Source organism: Homarus americanus, unplaced genomic scaffold (genome assembly GCF_018991925.1).
Source record: "Homarus americanus isolate GMGI-L3 unplaced genomic scaffold, GMGI_Hamer_2.0 scaffold2745, whole genome shotgun sequence".
In the NCBI taxonomy this organism is placed as follows: Eukaryota; Metazoa; Arthropoda; class Malacostraca; order Decapoda; family Nephropidae; genus Homarus; species Homarus americanus.
Window position 1 is genome coordinate 132,580 of NW_024744066.1, and position 9,921 is coordinate 142,500.

A 9,921-nucleotide genomic window follows, 5' to 3' on the forward strand; every position below is an offset into this window, starting at 1 on the left:
CTTCCCTCTTCCATTCTGCTCTTCCTCTTCCCCTCCTCCCTTCCTCCTCTTCCTCTTCCCTCCTCCTTCCTCCTCTTCCTCTTCCTCCTCCTTCCTCCTCTTCCTCTTCCCTCCCCTCTTCCCTCTCTCGCCGTAAAACTTGTCGAGTGTTCACATCTTAATCTTGATAATTGAGTTCCCTTCTACCTCTTCCATGCCGCGCGTCCTCTCCCCACGCCCTCGTCTCAGGTTATCTCCCCACGCCTTCACCCCCATCATCACCCCACAGCCTCACAACCTCGTCATCACCCACACCCCTCACCCTCATCATCACCCCCCACGCCCTCACCTTCATCATCACCCCACACCCTCACACCCTCGTCATCACCCACCCTCACCCTCATCATCACCCCACGCCCTCACCCCTCCCACACCTTCACCTCTACCGTTATGACCGTACACCCTCACCCGTCATCACCCCACGCCCTCACCCATCATCATCACCCCGCCCTCACCCTCATCATCCTCCACACCCTCACACCCTCGTATCTCACCCCACCCTCACCCATCATCCCCCGCCCTCACCCTCGTCATCACCCACAGCCTCACACCCTCGTCATCACCCCACCCTCACCCTCATCACCCCACGCCCTCACCCCACAGATTCACCCAACGTTATAACCCCATCTCACCATGCCTTCATTTCTTAAGTTTTCCATCGGGGTGGCATGGGTGGCAGTGATCGGGGTGGCATGGATTGTAGTGATTGGGGTGGCATGGGTGATAGGGGTCAGGGTGGTGTGGGCGGCAATGATCGGGGTGGTGTGGGCGGCAGTGATAAGGGTGGTGTGGGCAACACGATAGACAATCGCGTTGGATGACAAAGTTTTTGCCGATCGATAAGTTAATGTCTTAAACATGGCCAGTCATCGATCTTCCTCCTCCTCCTCCTCCTCTCCTCCTCTTCCCCTCCTCCTCCTACTACTACTACTGCACTACAGAGAGAGAGAGAGAGTTATAATAGGTATAACATCTTAATCACAGGTGAGGGAATATGCTGCACGCTCACACACACACACACACACACACGGGGTGAGAGACGTGGTATGGCTATCTCAGGTGTATCGGATGGGTGGGCAGCTAGAGTGGGTGGCTAGGTGTGTGGCTAGCAAAACAGGTGTGTTGAATGGGTGGTGGATGCATTATTGACTGGTTGGAGGGAAAGGTGGACCGCAGGTGGCTGGGCAGGCACGGGGAGGGCTGGGTGCTGCAGGCAGGAGGGTGGATGGTCGGCACAGGTAACTCGGTGCAGTGAACTGACAGTGAGCGGGCGGCTGGGTTGACGGCTGGGCGGAAGGCGGACAGACAGGTGGATGGCTGGGTGTGCAGGCGGGCGGGTGGGTGGCTGGGCGGGCGGCTGGGTGGCGAGAACAATGAGCAGTGCAGCCCATTTGCTGGTGCCCCGCGTCAGTATCGATCGTCGACCACAACAAGCACTGAGGTGAGGGCTTAAAGATGGAATACCCAGGGATTAACTAATGGCTTTAAGTTGTGGCACTGTACCTCTCCTTCAGCACCTTCTCCTGTACCTCTCACTGGCCCTGTACCTCTCACTGTACCTCTCTCACTGTGGCACTGTACCTCCCTGAAGTACTGTACCTCTCCCAGTACCTCTCCCACTGTAGCACTGCACCTCTCACTGTGGCACTGTTCCTCTCACTGTGATACATCCTCTCTCCCCACTGTACCTCTCACTGTGGCACTGTACCTCTCACTGTGGCACTGTACCTCTTACTGTAGCACTGTACCTCTCACTGTGATACTGTACCTCTCACTGTGGCTTTACAGCCACCTCACTGTGGCACTGCCACCTCTCACTTACCACACTGTACCTCTCACTGTGATACTGTACCTCTCACTGTGCTTCTGTACCTCACTGTGACACTGTACCTCTCACTGCCTCACCGTACCTCTCACTGTAGCACTGCCCCTCTCCTGTGATAATGTACCTTTCACTGTACCTCTCACTGTAGCCTGTACCTCTCACTGTGGCACTGTACACTCTCCCTGTAGCACTGTACCTCTCCTGTGATACTGTACCTCTCACTGTACCTCTCACAGTGACACTGTACCACCAGTGTACCACTGCACACTCTCACTGTGACACTGTACCTCTCACTGTGACACTGTACTTCTCACTGTGGCGCTGTACCTCCCACTGTGACACTGTACCTCTCCCACTGATACTGTACCTCTCACTGCTACCTCTCACTGTGCCTTCTACCTCTCACTGCAGCACTGTACCTCACTGTGACACTGTACCACTTAGTGTGCCACTGTACCTCACTGTGACACTGTACCTCTCACTGTGGCCTGACACCTCTCACTGTGGCATTAGCCTACTCACTGTGATCCTGTACCTCTCACTGTGATATGTACCTCTCACTGTGGCACTGTACCTCTCCCACTGTGGCACTGTACCTCCACAGCACTGTACCTCTCACTGTGATACTGTACCTCTCACTGTGCTTTCATCTCACTGTGACACTGTACCTCTCCCTGTAACTTTGCACCTCTCACTGTGGCACTGTACCTCTTACTGTGGCACTGTACCCTCTACTGTGCTTTATACCTCTCCTGGCACTGTACCTCTCACTGTGGCACTGTACCTCACACTGCTTTTCTTGCCTCTCACTGTGATCACCGCACCTCTCCCTCCCACAGTGACACTGCTACCATAGTGTACCACCTCTCACTGTGCACTGTACCTCTCACTGTGCGCACTATCACTGCACTGTACCTCTCACTGTGATACAGCACCTCACTGTACCTCTCACAGTGACACTGTACCCATAGTGTACCACTGTACCTCTCACTGTGACACTGTACCTCTCCTGTGTACACTTCTCACTGTGGCACTGTACCTCTCACTGTGACCTGTACCTCTCACTGTGACACTGTACCTCCTGTCACTGTACTCTACTGCTGTACCTCTCACTGTGGCACAGTACCTCCTCACTGTGGCACATACCTCTGTGGCACTGTACCTCTCACTGTGGCACTGTACCTCTCACTGTGACTGTACCTCCCACTGTGACACCTCTCACTGTGACTGTACCTCCTCACTGTGGCACTGTGCACCTCTCTGTGGACACTGTACCTCCCCACTGTACCTCACTGTGACACTGTACCACTTAGTGTGCCACTGCCTCTCACTGTGCTGTACCCCTCACTGTGCTTACCTCTCTCTGTACCTCTACTGTGGCACTGTACCTCTCACTGTGGCACTGTACCTCTCACCTCTCACTGTGGCACTGTACCTCTCACTGTGGCATTAGCACCTCTCACTGTGATACTGTACCTCTCACTGTGATACTGTACCTCTCACTGTGGCACTGTACCTCTCACTGTGGCACTGTACCTCACTCTGTAGCTGTACCTCTCACCGTGACACTGTACCTCTCACTGTGACACTGTACCTCTCACTGTGACACTGCTACCTCTCACTGTGCTATGCCTCCTCTCACTGTAGCTCACTTACCTCTGCTGGCACTGTACCCTCTCACTGTGACACTGTACCTCTCACTGTGACACTGTACCACATAGTGTGCCACTGTTACCTCTCACTGCGGCACTGTACCTCTCACTGTGGCACTGCACTCTCACTGTACCTCTCACTGTGGCACTGTACCTCTCACTGTACCTCTCACTGCACTGTACCTCTCACTGTGGCATTGTACCTCTCCTGTGATACTGTACCTCTCACTGTGATACCTGTACCTCTCACTGTGCTTTATACCTCTCAAGGTACCTCTCACTGTGCACAGTACCTCTCACTGTGGCACTGTACCTCTCACCTTGACCTGTACCTCTCACTGTACCTCTCCTGCGGCATTGTACCTCTCACTGTGATACTGTACCTCTCACTGTGACACTGTACCCTCTCACCTTACTCGCTGTGGCATTGCCCTCACTGTGATACTGTACCTCTCACTGTGACACTGTACCTCTCACTGTACTCACTGCGGCTAGTACCTCTCACTGTGACACTGTACCTCTCACTGTGTCACTGTTCCTCTCCACTTTTCCTTCTCACTGTGACACTTTCACCTCTCCTGTGACACTGTACCTCTCACTGTGACACTGTACCACCAGTGTGCCACTGTACCTCTCTGTGGCACGTACCCTCTCACTGTGGCACTTGTACCTCTCACTGTACCTCTCCACTGTGGCACTGTACCTCTCACTGTAGCACTGTACCTCTCACTGTGGCTTCCTGCCTCTCACTGTACCTCTCACTGTGGCACTGTACCTCTCACTGTACCTCTCACTGTGGCACTGCACCTCTCACTGTGGCATTGTACTCTCTGTGATACTGACCTCTCACTGTGATCACTGTACCTCTCACTGTACCTCTCACTGTCCTGGTGCACCTCTCACGTGACACTTTTGTGCCACTGTGCACCTCCCACTGTGGCACTGTACCTCTCACTGTGGCATTGTACTCTCTGTGATACTGTATCTCTCACTGTGACACTGCCTCTCACTGTACCTCTCACTGCAGCACAGTACCTCTCCACTGTGACACTGACCTCTCACTGTGTCACTGTTCCTCTCACTGTTTCTGTACCTCTCCTGTACATACCTCTCACTGTGCCACTGTACCTCTGACTATGGCACTGTACCTCTCCTGTGGCACTGTACCTCTCACTGTGCTTTCACTGTGCCCTGTACCTCCTGTGACACTGTACCTCTCACTGTGACACTGCTTGCCTCACTGGCACTGTACCTCACTGTACCACTGTACCTCTTTTCATACTCCTCACTGTGGAACTGTACCTCTCACTGTGGCACTGTACCTCTCTCTGTGGCATTGTACTTCTCCTGTACCACTGTACCTCTCTGTGGCACTGTACCCTCTCACTGTGGCACTGTACCTCTCACTGTGCCACTTTACACCTCTACTGTGACACTGTACCTCTCACTGTGACACTGTACCTCTCTCTGTGGCATTGTACTTCTCACTGTGGCTGTACCTCTCTCTGTGCATTGTACTCCTCCTGTGGAACTGTACCTCTCACTGTGGAACTTACCTCTCACTGTGGCACTGTACCCTCTCTGTGGCATTGCTTCTCACTGTGCTGTACCTCTCTCTGTGGCATTGTACTTCTCACTGTGGCATACCCTTCTGAACCTCATTCTCACTTCTTAGCACTAGACCTCACTGACACTTCCTTTTACTATCAGTGGGGTACTTCCAGGCGCTTACCTCTCTGGCACTTCCTGGCACTGTACCTCCTACTGCCACTCTTCCTGAGATTTTACACCTCGCTGAACCTTCCGGTATTTTACCTTTCACTGTTACATTCTTCTTGGCACTGCACATCCCTCGGTACTTCCTGCTACTTCATGCCTCAAGCAACTCCTGCTGTTTTACTTATTAGTGGCACTTCCTGGCACTTTACCTCGCTGTGGCACTTCCTGTAACTGTGCATTTTCCTGCTGCAAATTCCAGCACTATACCTCTCATTGACACTCTTCTAGGCACTGCTCCTGAATTTTGTCACTCCGGCATTAACCCTAACTGTTGGCACTCCCGGCCCTAACTCTGATTGTTGGCACTGCTGGTACACCCTTTAACGGTTGGCCCTTCTGGCACTATCTCTGTCTCTTGGAACTCATGGCACTGATCCTGGCTGTTGGCACCCTTCCTGACACAGTCCTTGAATGTTACCCCAGGAGGTCACTTCATGTTGTCCATCTCTTGGCACTGTTCACGAAGGTCACCACCTGTTGGCACTGTTCCGAGGTCACCATCTGTTGGCACTGTTCACGAAGGTCACCATCTGTTGGCACTGTTCACGAGGTCACCACCTGTTGCACTGCTCACAGGTCACCATCTGTTAGCACTGTTCACGAAGGTCACCTTGGCACGTTTAGAGGTCACCATCTGTTGGCACTGTTCACGAGAGTCACCACCTGTTGGCACTGTTCACGAAGGTCACCACCTGTTGGCACTGATCACGAAGGTCACCATCTGTTGGCACTCTTCAGAGGTCACCATCTCTTCACTGTTCACGAAGGTCACCATCTGTTGCACTGTTCACGAAGGTCACCACCTTTTGCACTGATCACGAGGTCACCATCTGTTGGCTGTTCACGAGGTCACCATCTGTTGGCACCTGTTCACGAGGTCACCATCTGTTGGCACTGTTCACGAAGGTCACCATCTGTTGCCTGCTCAGTCATCTGTGCACTGTCACAGGTCATCTGTTGGCACTGTTCACGAAGGTCCACTCTGTTGGCACTGTTCGCAGTTCATCACCTGTTGGCACTGTTCAAAGGTCACCATCTGTTGGCACTGTTCACGAAGGTCACCATCTGTTGGCACTGCTCTGAAGGTCACCATCTTTTGGCACTGTTCACGAGGTCACCATCTGTTGGCACTGCTCACGAAGGTCACCACCTGTTGCACTGTTCACGAGGTCACCATCTGTTGGTACTATTTCACGAAGGTCACCATCTGTTGGCTTTGTTCACGAGGTCACCACCTGTTGGCACTGTTCCGCAAGGTCACCACCTGTTGGCACTGTTCACAGGTCCCATCTTTGCCTTAAGTCACACCTGGCACTGTTCTGAGGTCTCATCTGTTGGCACTGTTCGAAGGTCACCACCTTGGCACTGATCACGAAGGTCACCACCTGTTGGCACTGTTCACAAGGTCACCATCTGTTGGCACTGTTCACGAAGTCCACCTGTTGCACTCGAGGTCACCATCTGTTGGCACTGTTCAAGGTCATCTGTTGGCACTGTTCACAGGTCACCACCTGTTGGCACTGTTCACGAAGGTCACCACCTGTGGCACTGTTCACGAGGTCACCATCTGTGGCACTGTTCACGAAGGTCACCACCTGTTGGCACTGATCACGAGGTCACCATCTGTTGGCACTATTCACAGGTCACCATCTGTTGGCACTGTTCTGAAAGTCACCATCTGTGGCACTGTTCACGAGGTCACCATCTGTTGGCACTGCTCCGAAGGTCACCATCTGTTGGCACTGTTCACGAAGGTCACCATCTGTTGGCACTGTTCGAAGGTCACCATCTGTTGGCACTGTTCACGAGGTCACCACCTGTTGGCACTGTTCACGAAGGTCACCACCTGTTGGCACTGTTCACGAGGTCACCATCTGTTGGCACTGCTCACGAAGGTACCTGTTGGCACTGTTCACGAAGGTCACCACCTGTTGGCACTGTTTGAAGGTCACCACCTATGGACACTGTTCACAAAGGTCACCACCTGTTGGCACTGTTTCAGAGTCCACCTGTTGGCACTGTTCAAGGTCACCATCTGTTGGCTGTTACGAAGTCCATCTGTTGCACTGTCATCACTGTTACTCGAAGGTCACCACCTGTTGGCACTGTTCACGAGGTCACCATCTGTTGGCACTGTTCCGAGGTCACCATCTGTTGGCACTGTTCACGAAGGTCACCATCTGTTGGCACTGTTCACGAAGGTCACCATCTGTTGGCACTGTTCACGAAGGTCACCACCTGTTGGCACTGTTCCGAAGGTCACCATCTGTTGGCACTGCTCACGAAGGTCACCATCTGTTGGCACTGTTTACAAGGTCACCATCTGTTGGCACTGTTCACGAAGGTCACCATCTGTTCTACACCACTGTTCACAGGTCACCACCTGTGGCACTGTTCGAGTCACCACTGTGGCACTGTTCACGAGGTCACCACCTGTTGGCACTGTTCTGAGGTCACCATCTGTTGGCACTGTTCACGAGGTCACCATCTGTTGGCACTTAGCAAGGTCACCATCTGTTGGCACTGATCTTCACTCAAAGGTCACCTGTTGGCACTGTTCACGAGTCACCATCTGTTGGCACTGTTCACGAGGTCACCACCTGTTGGCACTGTTCACGAAGGTCACCATCTGTTGGCACTGTTCTGAGGTCACCACCTGTTGGCACTGTTCACGAGGTCACCATCTGTTGGCACTGTTCACAGGTCATCACCTGTTGGCACTGTTCACGAAGTCACCATCTGTTGGCACTGTTCACGAAGTCACCACTTTGGCACTGTCGAGTCACCATCGCTTCACCACCTGTGGCACTGTTCGTACCACTCTTCCACGTTCTGAGGTCACCATCTGTTGGCACTGTTCACGAGGTCACCACCTGTTGGCACGTTCACAAAGGTCACCATCTGTTGGCACTGTTCTGAGTCACCACCTGTTGGCACTGTTCTAAAAGGTCACCATCTGTTGGCACTGTTCACGAAGGTCACCACCTGTTGGCACTGTTCTGAAGGTACCTGTTGGCACTGTTCACGAAAGGTCACCATCTGTTGGCACTGATCACGAAGGTCACCACCTGTTGGCACTGTTCACGAAGGTCACCATCTCTGTCTGTCCACCTTTGGCACTGTCAAGCATCTGTTGGCACTGTTCACGAAGGTCACCATCTGTTGGCACTGTTCACGAAGGTCACCATCTGTTGGCACTGTTCACGAGGTCACCATCTGTGGCACTGTTCACGAAGGTCACCACCTGTTGGCACTGTTAGGTCACCATCTGTTGGCACTGTTACGAAGGTCACCATCTGTTGGCACTGCTCACGAAGGTCACCACCTGTTGGCACTGTTCACGAAGGTCACCATCTGTTGGCACTGTTCACGAAGGTCACCATCTGTTGGCATGTTCACGAAGGTCACCACCTGTTGGCACTGCTCACGAAGGTCACCACCTGTTGGCACTGTTATTCACAGGTCATCTGTTGGCACTGTTCACGAAGGTCCACCTGTTGGCACTGTTCACAAAGGTCACCATCTGTTGGCACTGTTCACGAAGGTCACCACCTGTTGGCACTGTTCACGAAGGTCACCATCTGTTGGCACTGTTCACGAAGGTCACCATCTGTTGGCACTGTTCACGAAGGTCACATCTGTTGGCACTGTTCACGAAGGTCACCATCTGTTGGCACTGTTCACGAAGGTCACCATCTGTTGGCCACTGTTCACGGAGTCACCATCTGTTGGCACTGTTCACGAAGGTCACCACCTGTTGGCACTGTTCACAAGGTCACCATCTGTTGGCACTGTTCACGAACGTCACCACCTGTTGGCACTGTTCACGAAGGTCACCACCTGTTGGCACTGTTCACAAGGTCACCATCTGTTGGCACTGTTCACGAAGGTCACCACCTGTTGGCACTGTTCACGAAGGTCACCATCTGTTGGCACTGTTCACGAAGGTCACCATCTGTTGGCACTGTTCACGAAGGTCACCATCTGTTGGCACTGTTCACGAAGGTCACCATCTGTTGGCACTGTTCACGAAGGTCACCACCTGTTGGCACTGTTCACGAAGGTCACCATCTGTTGGCACTGTTCACGAAGGTCACCACCTGTTGGCACTGTTCACGAAGGTCACCATCTGTTGGCACTGTTCACAAGCGTCACCATCTGTTGGCACTGTTCACGAAGGTCACCATCTGTTGGCACACTGTTCACGAAGGTCACCATCTGTTGGCACTGTTCACGAAAGGTCACCATCTGTTGGCACTGTTCACGAAGGTCACCATCTGTTGGCACTGTTCACGAAGGTCACCTGTTGGCACTGTTCACGAAGGTCACCATCTGTTGGCACTGTTCAAGAAGGTCACCATCTGTGCTGCTCACAAAGGTCACCACCTGTTGGCACTGTTCACGAAAGGTCACCATCTGTTGGCACTGTTCACAGGTCACCATCTGTTGGCACTCACAAGGTCACCACCTGTTGGCACTGTTCACGAAGGTCACCACCTGTTGGCACTGCTCACGAGGTCACCACCTGTTGGCACTGTTCACGAAGGTCACCACCTGTTGGCACTGCTCTAAGGTCACCACCTGTTGGCACTGTTCACGAAGGTCACCACCTGTTGGCACTGCTCT